Genomic DNA, 22,498 nt, shown 5'->3' on the forward strand with positions numbered 1-22,498 from the left:
CCTCCAGAACCCCATTAATATTCTCCCTCAAATGAAATCTTGAAGATTAGATTTATAGATCAGATGTTGGAATATAATAGAATATACCTTTATTGTCATTATTACAAAATAGGTTGAACATATTGTGACAACGATAATGGACGTGGCACTCCAGTCTCACATTTTACGGTGAGGATAAAAGAAAACAAAGAAGATAAAGGAACAAAGAAGATGTTTGTATTTTCCTTGTTGCAGTCTTTGTTTTCCTCCAAAGGGGGGCGTGTATGAAGGGGGTGAGGGACAGACAGAGATGGCCGGATCCAACTAGATGTTTGATATTACTGTACACACGGTCCAGTGTTTTTTCCCCTGGTTGCTCAGTCCACATATTAAATGTATTTGGGAAGTACAGTCCTTAAGCATGCCTGATTAAAGTCGTTGGCGACGATAAAAGCTCCGTCAGGGTGTGCAAGCAGCTGTTTATTGATAGCAGCGGGCAGGGGATTTAACGCTATGCTAACGTTAGCATCCGGTGGAACGTAAACAGCAATCACAATGACCACTCTCGGTAGATAGAAGGGTCTACACGATACTGCTAGAAACTCTATATCGAGTGAGCAGTGTGTGTCGATGATTAGTAGTTATTAGATTAAGAAAACATATCTTCCTCAATATTCGCTTTAAAAACATTTGTTTCAAAAAATGAGACAGACCCAATGATTAGGTCAATTTGACACATTTGTCTTGGTTGTCCAGAATAAGGGGACCCGTACTATTTGTATAAAATGAACTTGTTCCAGGGTTTTTTGTTAGTATAGCCTGAAAATGTTGAAAGTAAGAAATGGTCTGGTTCAAATATAGACCAAACGCCCCAATTAGGAAAAAAAAGTTGAAAAATGAGCTGACAATCCGGTCTTTAGGCTAAGAGTTGCAAAATCTCAAGTTGCGGACACCATATTTAAGGTGTTCGATTACAGTGGAGGGCAGCATGGCGGCGCAGTGTTTAGCGCATGTGCGGCACAGTTCATGTCTCCTGCGTGGGTTCAAATCCAGCTCCAGACATCCTGTGCGGAGTTTGTATGTTCTCCCCATGCTTGCGTGGGTTTCCTCCGGGCACTCTGGTTTCCTCCCACATTCCAAAAACATGCATTTGAGGTGAATTGGCCGGTCCAAATTGTCCCTAGGTGGGAATGAGTGAGTGAGTTGTCTGTCCCCGTGTGTCCTGCGATTGGCTGGCAACCAGTTGAGGGTGTCCCCTGCCCACTGCCCGATGATTGCTGGGATGGGCTCCAGCAACCCCGCGACCCTACTGAGGATAAGCGGTGTAGCTAATGAGATGAGATGAAATTACAGTGGTTTTCAAACGACTCCGTTCGAACAAATCGGAGTCCGAACAAAAAATTCGAGAAATTCTTGCTTCGTTGTTCGAACAAAAATCGGAGTTCGAACGCCGGGGTGGATGTTTCACATCGCATTTTTCTACTCCTTTTAATTTTCTCATGTGCAATTGCACCTCCAATACACTAGGGGACGTCTGAGATGAAACAAAGGTGTAGCAAATGGGTCGAGTAACAGAATTTCACCACACCCATGAAGCTGCAGCCACCAGAGTCATCATGACTTTAAAGACACTGTCATGAACCACTTCCGAAAAGGGCTAAAAAGAAGGCAGAAGCAACGCGAACGTACGATTAGCCTGGGTTACATTTATGTTCTTTGTGTCTTAAAGGTAAACAAAGGTAAACATTCAGGGTGTTGGAATGGATTAAAACGATTTACATTATTTGTAATGGGAAAAATGATTTAGGTGTTCGAACAAATCGCTTTTCGAACAGGGTTCTGGAACGGATTATGGTCGAGAACCGAGGTTCCACTGTATATAAAACCCTCGCAGATCTGAGATCTACCGAACGCACATCCAGGTCAATCGAGGTTGAAGGTACCAAACCCGAATGTGACGCAACCCCTTCCCACAACCTTAACCCCCCTCCCACCACACATGCGCCCACATGATGTCGCCGTCTCCGCTTAGCAGCGCAGATGCCCGAGTTGCCCTGCAACAGCTGTCTCACCATGTGCCCGACCAAGTGTTGCCACCCAATGGAGGGGAGAGGAAGTGAGGAGCAGCAGGAGGAGGAGGCGGGTGCAGGAAAGGAGGGGACAAATTCATGAATATTCATCCGGGACGTTTTGTTTCAGTCCTTCTTTGACCCTTTTCTCTTTAATAACAGCCATTTCATCATCAGGCAGGAATTTGGAGCTGGTGAGGGAAGCCTTCATCTCAATTTTCTTCTAAGGTTGTGTGTTGAATTTAATGGAAGTAATCTAGCCAGCACCCCATCTTCTCTTGCTCCCCATTTTCTGGTCGCAGGATGTCTCCCCCTTGGAAGCCAATTGAAGAGGGCGGGACGGCAAAGCGACCATTCCCATTGGTGACCAAAACCTTGGACGACCAATAAGACGGCGAGGGAAGCATGGTAACAGCGGGGGCACGTTTCGCCGGTCCAAAAAGTCAGACGCCGGATCCAAACTCCGTTCCAACAAAATGGAGGCGCCGCCATTTTGGGAACGGCATTTGGCGTGCGTGAGCCGTGTTTCCCGATAATGAAGGACGGAACAGTTTGAGATGACGGGGTGACGACTAAAACTGGCTTCAGGCATCGTCCCGCCAAATAATGAATAGTAATGTTTTATAAACAGCAAGGAACGGTTCCGAAAATGCTCGATTGTCAGGCACCAGTCAATATGAACCCTTACAGCAGGGGTGTCAAACTCATTTTAACCCGGGGGCCACACGAAAGACCAAACATTCTCTCAGGGGACGGACTAGTATATTCAAGAGAATGAAAAAGAGAGAGGGTGGGACAAACAAAGGGAGAAAGAGAGAGAGAGAGAGAGAGAGAGAGAGAGAGAGAGAGAGAGAGAGAGAGAGAGAGAGAGAGAGAGAGAGAGAGAGAGAGAGAGAGAGAGAGAGAATGTGAGAAACAAAAGAGATAAACAGAGAACTCGTGAGAGAGGGGGGAGAAAAAGAGAAAGAAAGAAATCCACAAAGAATTAAAAAGCTAGAAGGAGAGAACGAGAGAAGGGGAAAGCAAGAGAAAGAGAAGAGAGAGAGAAAAGGAAAGAGAAAGAAAGAGAGCAAAATAAGGTAAAAAGACACAGAAAGAAACAAAAAGGAACAAATAAAGAGAGACAGAGAGTGGAAGAGAGAGATGGAGAGGGAGAGAAAACGGAGGAAGAGAGAGAGAGAGAAAAAGAGAGAGAAAGAGAGAGAGGAGTAAATACAAGTACAGTGTCTGTGAGAAGCAGCTGGCTTTGACAACATCAAGTGGACATATTTTAACATGCAGCTCATTGTTCTCTTGTGCTTCCCTCAGCATTGTCTCGCAGGCCGGATTCAATCCCTTAGTGGGCCTGATCCGGCCCGCGGGCTGCCTGTTTGACACCCCTGCCTTACAGCAAAGAAATCCAGGCCATAGAGATGCGATGCTATAGGAAACTTCTGGGCATCAGCTACTGAACCCTTGTAACAAACAAAACGGTGCGCAAGACCATCAGGGGGCCTATTGGACCCTACCAAGAACTTCAGTGGTATGGTCATGTCACAAGTTCATCAGGACTGACCAAGATCAGGGTACAGTCCAAAGGGGCCGGAGAAGAAGATCGAAAAATGTAAATGGTCTGCATTTCTATAGCGCTTTTCAAGTCAATGAGGACCTCCCAAAGCACCTTACAATGTGCTTCACACTACCCAATAGAATAGAATATATACCTTTATTGTCATCGTTACAAAATGGGTTGAACATGTTGTGGCAACGAAATTGGACGTGGCACTCCAGTTTCACATTTTACAGTGAGGATAGAAGAGAACAGAGAAAATAAAGGAAGAAAGAAGATGTTTGTATTGTCCTTGTTGCAGGCTTTGTTTTCTCCGGAGGGGGGTTGTATGAGTGGGTGAGGGACAGACAGAGATGGCCGGAGCCAACTAGATGTTTGATATTACTGTACACACGGTCCAGTGTTTTTTTTCCCCCTGGTTGCACAGTCCATGTATTGAATGAATGTACCGATAGGAAGGCTGACTACCTGCTTATCGGGCCAAAGGACACTTTGACATATAATACGGAGGAGCCGGGAATCGAACCTGCGACCTCCTGTGCCACCCCCAAAAGAATGGACTGGTCCCAACTTTGCCATGAGTCCAAAACAGGCCAGGAACTGTCAACAGTGGTGAAAGCTGTCCAGAGTTGCGTCCTCATCGGTGCCTCGGTTTGTGAACTGTAAACTGTAAAACATCTCACCTTTTAAACTAGTCTCCAAAACTTAACTAGCTTTCGTAATAGTGATACGCCGATTTTTCTAGATGACGGCAAACCAGAGGTCACACAAAGGCTACATTCCTAGCACTTTTTGTTGGTAATTCCCTCAAAATAATAACACAACCTGGGCTCAATAATAAACCAATCCACTACCATCATCATTTTAATGAAACTTTGCTGTTTTGTACAGTAAAAATATTTATATAGCTTATAGTCCGGAATTTACGGTATTTTATTTTATTTTTTAACACAAGTTTACTGCTGGAAGTGTGAATTTTCCTACGGGGATGAATAGAGTATCTATCTATCCATCTATCTAGACATCTATCTAGACATTTGTCTAGACATATATCGAGACATCTATCTATCTATCTAGACAGATATCTAGACATATATCTAGACATCTATCTAGACATCTATCTATCTATCTATCTATCTATCTATCTATCTATCTATCTATCTATCTATCTATCTACACATCTAGACATCTATCTATCAATCTAGACATCTTTCTAGACATCTATCGAGACATCTATCTACCTACCTACCTAGACAACTATCTATCTAGCTAGCTATGTATATATCTGTCTGTCTGTCTATCTCGACATCTACCTATCTAGACATCTCTATCTATCTATCTATCTATCTATCTATCTATCTATCTATCTATCTATCTATCTATCTATCTATCTATCTATCTATCTATCTATCTATCTATCTATCTATCTATCTATCTATCTATCTATCTATCTATCTATCTATCTATCTATCTATCTATCTATCTATCTATCTATCTAGACACTTATCTAGACATCTATGTAGACATCTATCCATGTATCTAGAAATCTATCTATCTCGAAATTTAGATAGATAGATAGATACTTTATTCATCCCCGAAGGGAAATTCACATTTCCAGCAGCATCCCTGAGCTGAGAACAGCTTTAGATTTATCCATCTATCATATGTACAGCGACCTTGGGTGTCCTGAAAGGCGCTTCAAAATGCAATGTATTATTATTATTATTATTATTATTGTAATATGCGCTGTCGAGACTGAATAACAACTGAATGAATGGATCTATCAAGGAGTCCATACGTACCTACTCTATATTTATATGGATAATCAGGAGGATGATCTAAATGACTAAATGCAGGAGATATTGAATGACTGAAGTGGAATGCTCTGCCCTCTGAAATTCGATCTGCAACATCAGTGGAAATGTTTCAATCTAGGCTTAAAACACACTTCTTAAAACACACTTCCCTACAAACATGTGCAGACCAAAATGTCCTTTTTAAAGGGTGCAGGATTATTGGACACACCTGTGTCCAGTTCAAACATCGGTGGGGGCCCTCTGGTCTTAGAATTTTAACAATAATATTGCAGAAAGAAGATTAATATTTGCTAAAAGTTCTTCTGACATAAAAAATAAATAAAACCAAGACCATTGTATAAACAAGAGCTCCCCAGCAAGAAATATTGTGGAGGAATTATATGTGATGGAGAAAATGACATTTCGAATAAGAATACTGCAAACCCAAACCAAGGGAAAAAATGTTCAGAATATAGGGAAAATGAAGGACTGGACCATGAAAATGACTCTCGCTCTCTCTTCCTCCATTTTCTTTCACTCTCCATCTCTCTCTTTTACTATCTGTCTCTATTTTTCTCTTTGATTGTTCATTTTTGTCTCTTCCTCTGTATCTTTTTACCTTATTTTGTTCTCTTTCTTTCTCTTTCCTTTTCTCTCTCTCTTTCTCTCTCTTTCTCTTGCTTTCCCCTTCTCTCTTTCTCTACTTCTCTTTTCTCTCTTTCTCGCTTTCTAATTCTCTGTGGATTTCTTTCTTTCTCTTTACCTCCCCCTCTCTCACTAGTTCTCTTTTTATCTCTTTTGTTTCTCACATTCTCTTTCTAAAATGTTTTCATCTCTGTTGTCTTTTATGTTTTGTATGTTTACAATATCTGTGTTTTATTTGTTATTGCAACATCCATTTTAGCCTGGTCATCCTGGAAAGGGGATTACCTCATGTGTGGTCCCTCAAGGTTTCTTAATTTCCTCTTGTTAAGGTTTTTGAGTTTTTCCTTGCCCTCATGTAGGTTTTAGATCAGGGGATGGTGTGCAGGTGACACAGGTTAGAATGACACCACCTCCTGATCTTTATCATCTATCTATATGAATGAATGAATGAATGAAAACTTTATTCGAACATCAAAATAAAAAACAGAGCAAAAACAATAACTCAACAACAAAATAATGTTACATAATATGTTCGAAAATGGGTAATAAGAAGCAAATGCTTATATTCCCTACTCCTTAATCTTCCCCACCAAATACACCAATGATATAACAACCATTGTAATGATATTAATAATAACAGTTATGATATAAGAATAGCAACAATAACACAAAGTTAACTAGACGCACTATTCCCAATCTCCCGCACCACTCATACTCCATTTTCTTCATCTCTGTATTGCGCCAGTAATGTTTTTTTGTATTTAAATTTGAACAAGTGAATAGTTGGACACCGTTTGATCTCATCTTGTAAATTATTCCAAAGTTTGACTCCACACACAGACACACACATACTTTTCCTGGTGGTTCTCACCATTGGGGTTATGAATTCACTACAGCCCCTTAAGTTATAATTTCCCTCTTTCCGAATGAATAATTAATGGATGTTTTCTGGCACTATGTTTTTGCTGACCTTAAATAGCAGTTGTGAAGTGATAAATTCTACTAAATGATCAAATTTTAATAATTTGGACTGCGGGAATAAAATATTAGTATGATCTCGATATCCTACCCTGTGTATGGTTCTAATTGCACGTTTTTGGGGGATGAAAAGGGGCTGGAGTGAACTTTTGGAATGATTGCCCCAGACTTCTGCACAATATGTTAAGTATGGAAGAACTAGAGAACAATATGTAACCGCGGTGTACCTGTCCCACCAAAGATCCACATTCACGCTGGACTGGATGATGAGGTTTTTGTTATAGTTGCTGCAAATGAATGAGTCACAACACGTGGTTAGCCTTCTCTGCTGGCTTTGATCTCTTTGATCGTTGGCAGCTCGTTGTAGACTGCCCAAAGCATATCAAAGAGCTTTATTTTCAGTTTACATAAAATACATTTTAGAATATCAACCATCACAATACATTTTTACATCCATTTTAATAAGATACTTGTTGAGATCGTATAGTGTTTTTTTTAACGTTTACAATGAATTCAACATCTTTTCCTTTAGTCTGAATTTTAACCAACATCATCCTTTTTATATATATGAGAAAATAGAAATAATAACAATAATGAGTATAAAAACGGGTACAATTTGCCTGCAAATGAATGAGTCACAACACGTGGTTAGCCTTCTCTGCTGGCTTTCATCTCTTTGATCTTTAAGAGGAATTAGCATTTTAGCACAACATGCAACGTCCGGCAAAACTAACATAAAAGGCAACAGAAAAAAAACGAAAATAAATCCAAACAGATTGACAACATCAATCACATGACTGTGCATGTTGAGAGATTTGTAAGCTGTGGTTTTAATGTTGAAAATGAACTTTTTGCGGAGCACCAAAAGGTCGTGTCTTACCGTTGGCAGCTCGTTGTAGACTGCCAAAAACCCCCACCTTCCTGTCGCAAAGTCTAAAGCCAAACCAAACCTTACCCCATACCAGCAGGTGGCACTGTTGGACTCATCATTGCAGGACATTTATACAGACACTATACAACATATTTCAGCAGGAATTTCAACAAAACAAAAGTTATTATTACACCCGTTACAAATATAATAAATATATCAATCTATTCTCTCGATGACAACACAATTATCCTTATCTATCAGATCATTGTGTGCCTGCTTTTGTCTTTTAACTCGACGTCTATGAAAAAAGTACAAGGAGGCGTGCAAAACCCAAGAACAGATGGATGCAAGTGTCGACCACGTTGCCAAGAAAAAACCACGGCGAACGCCGTGCGGGATGAAGATCTCGAGTCAGATCACAATAAAAGGAAAAAAAAAAACTTTGGGTGAGTGGAAAAAAGTGCGAGCGGCGTTTGCCCGTTTAATTTCGAAAGGATGAAAGCAGACAGGCATAAAAAAGGGGGGCAGACGCCAGGAGATCACAACGTCGTGTCGCCCATTGGCGAGTAGAGCGCCGCGCAGTCTGCCTCCCAAAGCTATAAATCTAAAACAGCATAATAGATAAACGCAACTCGGAACACAAAATACCCTGCGAGGGAAAACTCATAAAAAAAAAAAAAAACAGTGATTAAGGGGAATCAGAGCTCTTAGGCGCTATCTGGAGATAAGGAGGGAGCGGTGTCGGAGGGGGTTTCGCCACACAAAGACCAGAACGGGCCAACACAACAGATGAGAGAGCATAGGGACGGGGGGGCCCGAGAGAGGACGGACAGATAGACGGACAGACGCGGGAAAGGCGCGATGGAGGAGAGACACAAAGTGAGGGACGGATGCGGCTGCGGATCAGAGACGGCCTCTAGTGTGTCCTGCTCTCCCTTTAAAGCAGAGCCAGGAAAAGAGATTAGGACTTGGCTTTTCTCCTGGGGCGACTCTCGCACACATGCGAGCACGTTCAGCCATTCTCCGAGAAAAACCGAAAACTCCTCCCAACTTTGACCCGCCCAAAACGGTGCTGATGCTGCGCTCCGAAGGGGATGCCGAGGAGACGTTTGCTCACCGTTTAAGACACAAAGAGGGACAAATAAAGCGCCAGAGGGATGGCGTGTCCTTAAAACATGGATGTTTAACTTTCTCGAGCATGTTTGGGGATCAAAACAGAGGTCACTTGCGTCGCACCCACGTGGGAAAAACACTAAAATCGTCTCACTTAGCTCAATTACAGTGGAACCTCGGTTCTCGACCGAAATCCGTTCCAGAACTCTGTTCGAAAAGCGATTTTTTCAAACACCGAAGTCATTTTTCCCATTACAAATAATGTACCTTAAATTCTGGACTATAGAGCGCACCTGATTATAAGCCGCACCCAACACATTTTATGAGGAAGACCGATTTTGTACATACACCATCCGCACCTGTATATAAGCCGCATGCGCCCACATCAAAAAAATGTACCACAAACTCAAAATTAACCCAAAGCCTACTTCAAGTCCCGCGAATGAAACTAAATGTGGGGGGGAGGGATTTTGTAAGGTTTATTGTTCTATATTCTTTATCAATTATCCATTATCCGTTATCGGTCAAATCATAATACGCTACAAAGCCAAGGGGCCGAGACACTTGCTCTCAGCCAAGAGGCTGAGTCAAGGTCTTAGCCACAGAGCCATGCAGCGATCACTGCGAATGCACCGTTCCCCGAGGTACTGAAGTACCGGGCCGATGCGTGGAGTGGACAGAACAAGCTCTTATTCCATCTTCCGATTGCAAAAATCGATTGGAACTAAATGTCCTTCATTGAAGCACACAGTCCAAAAATCACAGCAAAGCCAAGAGGCCGAGACAGCTGGTACACAACTTCAATTACGTGACAATCCCAGCCTTCATTAAAGTCCACAGTCCAAAAATCACAGCCGGCGAAATGAACGGAAAATGATACCGGTACTTAAGGTTTGATGCAGACCTGCAGAGTCCGGGTCCCGTTAAAAGTAATCCAAGGAAAAAAGTGTATATTTCCAAAGGTAAGGGTGGGAAAAATACATCAGATGAACACATTTACTCACGCAACTCCTTTTTCTTTAACCAACTTTTTAGCCCCTCTTCTTTCCTTGTCTGTCCCTCACCTTTAGCGGTTCCCACTTAAACTCGGCACCCCGCGTTTGTTCCGCCCCTCATTTTTCGTTCACCCGTGCAAAGCATAACAAAATAAGTGTCTATAATAAATACAAATAAATACTTTAAAAAAATATACAGTTGCAACTACATATTATACACGGGTTACACATATTTACAAAGAAAGATGGTACAGCGAGAGAGTTCTCGAAGCTTTAATAATAATAATATAGCTTTGACAGGGCAGTTAATGGTAGCAACACTCGAGTGCCGCTAGAAATTACATAAATTGGCCGCATCACTGAATAAGCCGCAGGGTTGAAAGTTAGGGAAAAAAGTAGCGGCTTATAGTCCGGAATTTACGGTAAATCGTTTTAATCCGTTCCAACACCCTGAATGTTTACCTTTGTTTCCCTTTAAGACACAAATAACATAAACATAAATGTAACCCAGGCTAATCGTACGTTCGCGTTATCATAACATGAACGTGTAAAAATAAAAAAATCAGGTCGTTTACAAGTCATTTAGCACCCGGGTCTCCACAACAAGTGGTGATTGCTGGGATGGGCTCCAGCACCCCCGCGACCCTACTGAGGATAAGCGGTGTAGCTAATGAGATGAGATGAGATATATAAGTCAAGCCATGTTTATTTGTATAGCCCTTAATCACAAGGGGTCTCAAAGGGTTGCACGGACAACAGTTTATAATTACACCATCCCCTGATCTAAAACCTACATGGGGGCAAGGAAAAACTCAAAAACTTCTCCAAAACTAAATATCAAATTTAGTGCTTAAAAACCCGGACACAATATAGTATTCTTTCAATCTGAAAATAAAAAATACCATAGAAATACTTCAAAAATACTACTACCGTACAGAAATATGACAAAAACACTGCAAAAACCCCCTTTGGAAATACTTCATAAAAGCTTCTGCAGAAATACTACATTTATATATACATATAAATATATGAGTTCATCATATTTTTCTTTTATTTTTGCATTTATTCATAAGCACCGATTGCTAGGATGTAATTAATTGAAATTTTTTGTTCAATGAATCTATTTTTAACAATTACCGACCCAAAAAATTTACATTCCTTAACATATAATATTATAATCATTCACTGCCAATGACGGCTATAGACGCCAAAGAAATCGGCCTTATAACTGGAATTGCAGTGTAGCATATGAATAACTTACTTTTTATGGACAATATCTCTGCATTATTTGTAATTGCCTGGTAATCCTGAAAGGGGGATACCACATCTGCGGTCCCTTCTAAAGCTTTCTTCATTTTCCTCACGTTGAGGTTTTTGAGTTTTTCCTTGCCCTCATGTTGGTTCCAGATCAGGGGATGGTGTCATAATAGTCTGAAACAATAGTCTGTGCAATAACCTGCGCAGCCCTTTGAGACTCTTTGTGATTAAGGGCTATACAAATAAAAATGACTTGACTTAAAAGGTAATAGCTCCACATACATCTGGAAAAATGTGTGTACTTCTACTTATAGTACTTCGTTTTGCCCTTGGTCCCAAGTGAACATATATTCTGACAACAACACAAAGCATCCAAAGAATTTCAACCGGTTGCAGGTGGCATCCTTTCATAAGAACAATTAAAGAGCATTAAACCTCCCATTAAAGTTGAAAGCGACCGCTTGGCATCACAGAAATGTCTTTCCTTGTGTTACATCATTTAATTAGGCGTGATTGCCGGATGATATTTTTAGCAATGTTATTTCGGGCACACTAAATGTTTTTGTCTGCGTGCATAACATTCAAATCTTTTCACCAGTTTTTTATACATATATATAAAACTTATAGATAGATATAGATATATATATATATAACTTATAGATAGATATAGATAGCTGTATAGATATGGATAGATGTATAGATATAGATATATATATATCATATAGTAGATACAGACGCTCCCCTACTTACGAACATTCAAGTTACGAAAAACGGTAGATACGAACATTTTTTTTCCGGACATCGAAAAATATCCGGACATTGCTGTAAATTAGATTTTGTATTGTATGCCATTTTTTCCGAGTGCAGGACATTACTGTCGTGCTTCTTTCCGCCGCGTGGCGCTGCGAGAGGTCACCCAGCATCCACCCCGAAGAAGAAATCCGCTTTCTACTTCCTGGTTTGTGTGTAATGTAAACACACGGTACTGTGTCTCCAGTGCGCTAAGAACTTTGACATTTTTACTCTTTAATATCTTGTGTATCCATTCAATATGGTTGGTGTAAAGAAGAGGCGCGTCGTTTCTTTTAAAATGAAAGTGGAATAGGAAAGATTGATGCGGTTGAGAAAATGGTTGGATCACCTTTTTTCCGCCACTTTTACCACCTTATAGAGAATACAGTATTATTTTATTAAATGTTTATCTTTTAGTACAAAACAATACAGGTTACTTATACAGGCCTCAAACATATACTTTATCATTCATTATAGAGCATATTGTTTATTTAAACGTTTATTTTTCAGTTTCAAAACAATGAAGGTTACTTATACAAGCCTTAAACATACTTATATAACCTTAAAGAGACAAAATATAGCACTGAAGCAACTTACAAACAAATTCAACTTACAAACAATCGTCCGGAACTCGTTCGTAAGGAGGGCAGGGTCTGTATGCAATAGGCTACAAGAGATGAACCAACATTACTTTGATATTTCCTCATGATCGTATATCACCCTTATTATTTTCAAAGATGGTGTATGTAACTTCAAAACATTCCACTTGCTGACGCCATCTTCTGGCTGAAGTCATCATTGCAACCTCTGTCAAAGTGATTGTGTTGTCGCGCAAGTACATGACTCTGATTTCGAATAAACTCGGCTTATTTAAACTTCTGGGGGTTAGCATGCATTTGAAATATTTCTCTTCTTACTTTCACCATTTTCATCCTAGAATAAAAGCAAGACACGAGCACTTTCCACCCCTCTGCCCACGCCACCTTTCCTCCAACTTAATGTGCTTCGTGGCTTGAACACCGATGATAAAGTATAATAAAAGTAGATAAGCAAAGTCAAAAAATATATATAAAGGCTAATTGAACTCAGTTGGGCATCGTTAACACATTCTTAATAGAGAAAACGTTTCGTTTTCAACTTTTTAAGGACACCTCAAACTACGCGACCCACCCTTAAATTCACTTTTTTTTGGGATTCATCTCAAACATTGTTTTCATTTTCTGCTATAAGGACATCCCTAGCTGTTAGCATCAATGGTTCACTTGGCTAACATAGTTAGCATTACAGCCTTTTCTATTCTGACACGAAATGGGTGTATCAATTCATTAAAAAAATTCCGAGTGACTGTTGCGACTTACAAAACACTTTCAGACAACCGCTTGGAAAAAAATGTAAGATGTTCCCGACTGACCTTTTGTCGCACCTTCAGAACATTCCATTACACAAACGCTGAGTAGCACTCGTTTGCGAACTGATTTTGTGTAATTGATTCTGAAACCTGTAATTATAAACCGTGGAGTCGCTACTCTGCTGGATTGAATGGTAAATGGACTGCGTTTCTAAAGCGCTTTATCAAGTCGATGAAGACCTCCCGGAGCGCTTTACAATGTACTTCACACTTACCATTTTCACGCACATATTTACACACTGGTAGTGTTGGGAATTAATTATCAAAATGTACCGGTTACCAAATTCTTTGAATGAGTTATCTGACTCCATTAACCAAACACAACCTACATTCACCCAACAATTTATGCGCACTCGTTTCTTGAGGGAAAAGATGAACAGGAAGCCGACATTTCCACATGGGGGCAGATTTATATTCCCTAAAATATTAACTAAATGAACTCCATCGTAAACGGCCGAATTAGTGACGTTGAAATCTCTGGGAGGCCTTTTTCTCAAGTCCTTTAGCTTTCTCCTATTGGCCATCTTCTCCCCGCATAATGGCGTGCCGACTCCTCCCATGGGCGCGCCAAGGAAGAACCCCTGTGCTTCACCATCTCGTAGAAGAGTCCCAATGCCTGGGGTACTCAAAACAACACCGAGCGTTTCTACGTCATCAGGGCCGTTCTGCGTCAACAGCGTCTGGATGTGCTGATTATCTTATCAGCCGTACAAAGTCTTGCAACTAAGGCAAGCAGCCGCCGACTAGATTTTCCCCCGAAGGCGAAGTAGTCCGCGGTGTATGCTGGGATTTATATACCGGCGTTTCATTTCCTAACCAATGTGTCAATCATCATTTGAATCAGTCACTATTGGCTAAAGCTATTCGGAGGTAAAGGGGGCGGATCCTTTTTATCATTTACAGGCTCGCATAGGCTAAAGGGGCGAAACAAAGCCTGCAATAGGCCGAAAAAGATGAATGTGAATCACGAGTTGAGTTGCACTACGGCATAGAGAAAACATTTTTTACTATTCAGTATTTGTAAATATTTTACTCTCCTGGATGTACTACACTCACAGTTGTAAGAAGACCATGGTTACGTATCATTATTGAACGTGATGGCTGCAAGAGAAGTTAGGTGAGCTATGCGGCTTTTTTTTTCCGGTATCTTGTTTTAGAACGATCTTGATGTTTCTGTGATGAGTCCCTTTTTAAAATAAATTCAATTCAAAGTGTTTATTGTCATATGCAGAGTAAAGAACCCCGTTTCCCTGCACAATAAAATTCTTACTTTGCTGTCCACACAGTTGCCAGCAAAAAATAAAATGGAAACTAAGAAATGTTTGGCATTTCTTGAATCCTAAGACTTTAACCTCCCGAATTATATTTGGAACGATGCATTTGAGTGATTGGTGACATCGTACAGACACTGTTTCCGTACATGTCTGAGACACGTATTTGCTTCTTTGCAAGCTTTCGGAATGTTAAGGGGGTAATAAGTTGGACTGAACTATCTGACTGTTTTGTCCACGTTCTCATTGTAGCGCCTTATAATCCGGTGCGCCTTATGTATGGAAAATATAGGACCAAAAACTATTTTTGGGGGGTGCGCCCTATTACCCGGTGCGCCTTATAGTGCGGAAAATACGGTAGTACTTTAATTGGAAATCAGTGTACTTGGTTGATAGCTCCCATCAAAAGCATGGAATAGAGGGATAAACAGGTATGGGGGTCAGGTTTAGGAGGTTTGGTTTAGGATTAGGGGATCTAGTAAGTGGTAAGGGTTGGTTTTGGGTGCTTGTATTATATTAAACACATTTGACCACACAGTTACTATTATGATTGCATTTGAGACCAATCCCATTACTTCCCCTTTCCCCTTGCCACTTCGTGTTGTACTTACAACCATTGGAGTTACGAAAAGCGGTAAATACGAACATATCCGGACATTGCTGTAAGTTAGATTTTAGATTGTGTGCATCTTTTTCCGAGTACAGGACAGTACTGTAGTGCTTCTTTCCGCCACTTCCGGCATGTGGCGCTGTGAGAGGTCACCCTGCATCCACCCCGAAGAAGAAATCTGCTTCATCTTCCTAGTTCGTGTGTAAACATTCTATACTGTATTTCCAGCGCGCTAAGAACTTTTTATTGTTTAATATCTCATGCATCCATTCAATATGGTTGGTGTAACGTGTAAAGAAGAGGCGAGGCGCTTCATCTGAATTGAAAGTGTAATAAGGAAACTTGATGCGGCTGAGAAAATGATTGAATCGCTTTTTTTCAGCCACTTTCTGCCACGGAGGAGGACCTCTTGAAGCTCATTTTCCAAAAGTAAGTTAAACTCAACTTTATTTATCTTTATGGAGCATATTATTTTTTGAAATGTTTATTTTTTTTAGTACAAAACAAATCAGGTTACCTTAACCAGGTTAGCCTTAAACATACTTATATAAACCTTAAAACATACTAAATATAGCATTTAAGCAACTTACCAACCGGAACCTATCCCGTTCGTAAGGAGGGCAGCATCTGTAATACTCAGTGACTTGAAGAAAGAAAATGAAAATTGGGAGATATTACCACAAATAGAATATTATTGACCTCAATTTGTGAATCCAGACATACAATATATAGAAACCTCTTTGTTCGTCAATTCCGAAATGTGTGTGTTTGATTGGAACCGTTATTGTGTGTGAAGAACCTCCTGCAGAAGTCCACTGCTGGCTTTGAGTGTGGACCTCTTCAATAGGTCTGGATAAGGAATGTGGTGGGGTGGCATTAGTGTGGGTGACCAAAAAAAAAGGGGGGTGGATCAAGAGGGCACCTTCCATCCCTTCCCTCGGTGCCAGGGTGGAGCATTCCTTACCCTTCTGAAGGCCGCTCTGAAGCCCCCCGCCCTTGTTTCGGCTCTCTCGCTTCCCTGCACCAACTCCCTGCAAATGGACAGGCCCGGGTCCGGGTTAGGGGACCCCCTCCCGGTCGGTCCGGGCAGACGTTTGTACATTTGTGATGCTGGACCACGCTTGTGCACTGCACCCGACGGCCTCTCTCGCCTCTTAAAACAAAAAGCCTCTTGTTGGTTTCTTACACTCGCTAGAGCCGCGAACGCAACCGAGATGCGTTCTGCTATCCTGGTTTTTGACAGTGCAGATTTTGCAGTAGAATTAATCAGATTATTTTTTTCTTTTCTTTTCCATTTTTTTTCTTTTTTTGTCTTTTCCTTGCTTTTCCTTTCCTTTCCTGTGTGAAACTGTGTAAATGTGTGACACTCGAGTGTCATGCCCAATTCCGTTGTCACAATATGTTAACCCATTTTGTAACAATGACAATAAAGGTATATTCTATTCTATTCTATTCCATTCTATTCTATCCTTCTGTTTTCTTTTCCTTCTGTTTTCATTTCCTTTCCCTCTGTTTTCCTTTCCTTTCATTTCCTTCTGTTTTTGTTTCCTTTCCTTCTGTTTTCTTTTCCTTTCCTTCTGTTTTCCTTTCCTTTCATTTCTTTTTTTTCTTTCCTTTCCTTTCTTCTTGTTTTCTTTTCCTTTCCTTTGATTTTGTTCTCTTTTCCTTTCCTTTCCCTTCTTTTTGTTCTCTTTTCCTTTTCTATTCCTTTCCTTCTCTTTTTGTTCTCTTTTCCTTTTCTTTTCCTTTCCTTTCCTTCTCTTTTCCTTTTATTTTCCTTCTTTTTTCTTTTTCTTTTCCTTTCCTTCTCTTTTCCCTTACTTCTCTTTTCCTTCCTTTTTCATTTTCTTCTCTTTTCCTTCCTTTTACTTTTCTTCTCTTTTCCTTCCTTTCCTTTTCTTCTCTTTTCCTTCGTTTTCCTTCTATCCTTCTCTTTTTTCCTTCTCTTTTCTCTTTTTTTCTCTATTTTCTCTATTATCTCTCTTTTCTACATTTGGGAACAGCCAACTAAAATGCAGTGAGTGTAACTGTTTTAAGAAGCTGTTTAAGATTGCACAGCAAAATTAGTTAAATCAAATAGATAAAGAAATCTTACATATCATTTTACTGATATGAATTATTTTCCTTTTAACGGGACACAATATAACATTTGACCATTGTGTAGTGCAACCAAGAATGAGTGCTAAAAGGTACAAGGAAGGAATACAAACTACAGAGACTCAAAGTGACCGAACTGCACCATTTTTCCTCTTTTTTTTTGCCCAGTCTTTCACAAGGTTTATGTTTTTTTGGGGTACACTCAGCAGCAAGATGGTTGACAATTATGTCAGTTCCTCTAGGTGAGCTTTAGGTTTTGTAAAATCGACACACATTTCTCGACGTACGGGTGTTTTCAACCAGGTGATTTTGACTATTATTCAAATCAATATTGTATTATCTTAATGAATGGTATTTTTCACATTTTTACTGTCATTATAAGGCAACATGATAAGTTTTAAATTATTGTGTTTTTTTCTAAACTACAAATTATTGTTTAAACAATTTGGACAGATAGTGAGCTTTGAGATTTTTCAATGAGAAAAAAAAGAGTCTCCGTTCAAAAAAGGTTCCTAAACACATGCCTAATATATTTGGATATTAACGATATATACATTGTTTACTATTTTTTTATTTTTTTATTGTACCACGAATAGAAACTGTTTGACTATTTTGTAAAAAAAAAAAAAAGATTATTTCAGTCAGTGTGTTTGTGTATGCTTATTTTTTTCAGTATCTTTTTTACTTTGACCCGGCACACAATGAAAATAGTCCGAATAGTCCAAGTCATGTTTATTTTTATAAGAAAAAATAAATCAAAAAAGGATGAAAAAAATAAAGAAAATAATAAAGAAAAAAAGAATAAATACTACTACTACCACTACTACTATTTCTACTACTAATAATAATATAATCATAATACCGATAGTAATAATAATTATGAACGAGCAGAGGAAATAAAATATCTATATATATATATACATCATTATTATTCAAGATTCCTTCATTGTAATTGTTTAGGAAAATACCAAAATTAAATGTGATAACATTTGGTTTATAAATACATAAACACAATTACCGATACAATAATACACAAACAAAAAATCAGTAAATTGAAAACAGATAAATTGCTGAAATATGAATAGATAGATAGATAAATAGGATACGTGGATGCATAAACACCTAGATAAATAGATGAATAAGTAAAATGATAAATACACAAATAGATAATAATTAATGATTTTAAGGCATTGAGTACATTATTATTATTTATTATGATTTATTATTATTTATTATGATGTATTATTGGTTATAATTATTATTATCATTATTAAATCGTCGTTTTATTTGAAAAAAAAAAAACGTATTTACATTTTCGTCATTAAGTTGTTTTTTCATATTTTGCCTTTAAGATAATCCAGCTCCTATAAAGTGGACCAAATGCTTGAAATCGAATGTATTATTTATAATTTGGGTTAAATATTTCATGCATAAAATATGATTCTTTACTGTTATTTTACGACAGTATTAATGTAATTTGTTTATTTGTATTTATAATTTTAGTATATTTTGTTGCTGTCATATGAAAAAACAACATGTTTATTCTTGTTTTTTTTTTTTGCCTTTTTTGCTTTTATAACAATTTTACAACGTAATAATAAGAGAAAATGACAAAACTTACACCGTTATTGTTTTTATAAAAGCAAAAAATGACCAAAATTTCGAGGTGCAATTCAATTTTTAATGCGTAACATTCGTAACCCAAATCATCACGAGTACATTTGATTTCAAACACGTTTTTCTAAACACACATTTATTCTTTCGGTATCCTTTTTTTTCCTTGCATCGCGTTTTACTATTTATTTTTTTACCAAAACACTTGACTCTATTCATGTTCCAATGCCTTGGGTAACATCAAAATATAATATCCAGAATTATGAACACGTTTTATTGTCAAGGAGTCTTTTTGATGTATTATTCCAATCGATGTGATGCAAAATACATAAGCATCACATATCAATTAAATAAATGTGCTTTGCACTCAAAAATCCAATCACATTATTTAAATGTGCAAAAGAAAACAAGTCTATCAGACAATCTCTTCGTTTTCTTACCCGCAAACCTGCAGCGCTCCTCGATGACGTCATCATTTCGATTGAAACCCCTTCCGTTTTACTCGTGTAATTTCTACATAAAATAATAGAGATTGCGTTTAAATTTAGCAATCGAGGAACACATTTTTTGGTTTGAAATGAGAACGTGAGCACGTTTTTGGCAATAGATGCGGCTATTGTAATGCAAGTTGGCCTTTGTTGGGCCTCTGAGTCAAATTAGTTGCATCCCTGCGGTTAGTTCCAATATATATATATATATATATATATATATATATATATATATATATATATATATATATATATATATAAAATCTCCGTTATTTCATATTATTTTTGCAATTTTTCCATAAAAAGTAAATAGTTCCCTTTCTTTTTGTAGTCATTCATTATTTCCCCTCTGCTGCCACGTGCACTGGGCATGGTGCAGCAGCACGTCGGCTCCTCAATATAAAAACCAAACGAGAAGAAAAAATGGGAAACGAGGTCAAACGCAATATGGCGTCATGGTATCTAATACAGTATTATTTCAATCGCATGGATTGAATGTGTGCCCTCAATTTTGTATTATTTATTGAAAACAATGTGTGCTTATTTTACAGATTTCGATTAGTTTAATTTCCTCTTCTTTTTAAGTCATGCTTGAATGTATATTCTTGTAGAAAACACGTTTATGATTTATTTGACTTATTGGGGGAGTGACAATTCCCCTGCATGTATTACTTACTGAGATCAATTTGATATAGTGGATCATCTCAGACCACAATAACGGTAAAACAATTCCTAGTAAATACTGGTTAATTGATTATTTCGATTCTTATGTAGTTTCTCGGGTGAAGGCCTTGGTTAACCATAGCAGAATTTCGTAGTATTATGCATTAATATACATTTTTTTTTTTTAAACATGATCAAAAAAGTGTTTGATTTTTACTAAGTGTTTGATATGTGGTTTGAATATAAGACGCACCACCAATATACTGGGATTTCCGTAAACAGGCCAACGTCCTTCGAAGAAGCTCCCAATCCCGCTGGGTCTGCAACAATACAAAATAATAATAGGGATGAAAATAATAAAAATATAAATTTAAGTACCAACGATGATCATGAAATAATAATTGTAGTTTTTTTTTTAATTCTCGATTTTTGGGGAAGGCAAATAAACCCCTTTATAAACAATTGATGTTCATCAATAGAATATTATATTTTTATTCAAACGAATTATTTATGTATGAAACATTAGTATAAATTACCTTAAAAATCATCCTGGAATTTAAAAAAAGGAGGAAAATAACAAAAAGGAATATTTTCTTCTCGTCATAAAAATATTTCATTTTCTTTCGAAACTAAAACTATAATCACACAATAAAATAACCCGATTTTTCTTAATAATTTATGTGTGCGTGTGTTTATCCGAGGGCCCCAATTTCCACGCCATTCTCCTTCCCTTTCACACCCCAATTTAAATAGTTTCATCCAAATCAGGCCATCTACTATAAACACCACAGAGGGGAAAAAAATCCCACAACAAAACAAAATCGATTCGATGATAAATAATTGACGCGACCAAATGTGAGAGGAGGTCATCGGTAAATTATTGATGCGCCTTCATGTTGCAGGAATGTCTGCGAGAATTAAGACGGATAACGACACACGGGGACACACACACGTTAGTGTGTGCTTTATTTTGAAAAGAAATATATAATACTTTGGAGGGGGGGTTGTATATGTACACTATATATATATTTACACTATAATTGTAATAAATACGTTATAACGTTGTTATTACAATCTTATGCAAAATTAATTCGTGAAATCGTCTTAAAGGATGCACAAATTCGGTGGTAATTCTTTCTTGTCTTTTCTTTTTTGAAGTGTTATTGCGTGATTATCCTGGAGTGCCACGTCTAATCTCGTCGTAAACGATGTTCACGATGTTGTTATAAATGATAAAAAAAAAATTCTATCTCTAATATTTTAGGGGGGATTATAGTCGATACATTACTGTGGGAAGGGCATTAAATATATAGTTTTTGTTTGCCATAGCAATATAATTATATTATATTATATATTATATTATATTGCATCATATCATATAATTTTATTTCATTTTATTTTATTTTATTATATATTATATTATTTTAGTTTTTTGCTTTAAAAGTGTTGTAAGATTTTTTTTTTTTAAAAAGGAGGAAAACAAATATTTAGTATGAAATGGTTCAGTCAGTTTGACCCACATTCTGAATTTCGGCTTCAAAACATTTCATAGGGCAATTTTCCCCCGGGTTACGACACATAGGAACCGTGTAACACACACACACACACACACACACACACACACACACACACACACACACACACACACTCACACACGCACCCACGCACCAGAGTTTTTAAAAATAATACCCTTAACGTCTTTGAAAATCAAACGGGGTAACGGTTTAAAGGATCAACTTGACCCTAATTCCGTGTTTCGGGGTCCAACCTTTTCAGTGGGCATTATTCCCCCGGGTTGCGTCGCATTGGAGCAATGCGACCCACACAGACGCGCGTAAGCAAGGTATTATATATTTTTTTTATGATTTAAAAAAAATCGTCCCCGGGTTGCGTCTCAACACAAGTATGCAAGGTTTGGGGTTGTTTTTACGGTGTGTTTGTTTTAGATCTCCCCCAGGTTACGCAACATCAAATCAATGCAACGCATCCACGCACGCAAGTTATTTTTAAATATGGTTTTTAAACAACTAAAAAAATAAAAGAATGATACAAATATTTAAAGCCATCGAACTAGGTTTAAATATTAAACAGTTCAGGTTGACCCACATTCCGAATTTCGGCTTCCAAACTTTTCATTGTGCACTTCGCCCCGGGTTGCGCCACATCGGAGCATTTCAACACACACAGACACGCACATACACGTTTTTTCAATATAATGCTTTTTTATAAATCACCCCAGGTTACGCCAAATTGGGTCAATGCAACACACACACACACACACGAGTTTCTTTTTTGATAATATT

The 22,498-nt window shown here is 38.3% G+C and overlaps 1 long non-coding RNA gene and 1 pseudogene across 1 annotated transcript; one reads left to right on the plus strand and one right to left on the minus strand.

The window, feature by feature from the left end:
- The first annotated feature begins 1,812 nt into the window (after positions 1–1,812).
- Positions 1,813–2,800, plus strand: LOC148360660 (uncharacterized). The gene is made up of 3 exons (XR_015851195.1): positions 1,813–1,918; positions 2,012–2,242; positions 2,351–2,800. It is a non-coding gene; the product is annotated as an uncharacterized LOC148360660 (long non-coding RNA).
- A 6,822-nt stretch (positions 2,801–9,622) lies between these two features.
- LOC148360661 (U2 spliceosomal RNA) lies at positions 9,623–9,791 on the minus strand (annotated as a pseudogene).
- Positions 9,792–22,498: the final 12,707 nt, after the last annotated feature.

Source organism: Urocampus carinirostris, chromosome 8 (assembly GCF_059441175.1).
Source record: "Urocampus carinirostris isolate Australia breed hairy pipefish chromosome 8, RoL_Ucar_1.0, whole genome shotgun sequence".
Taxonomy (NCBI): Eukaryota; Metazoa; Chordata; class Actinopteri; order Syngnathiformes; family Syngnathidae; genus Urocampus; species Urocampus carinirostris.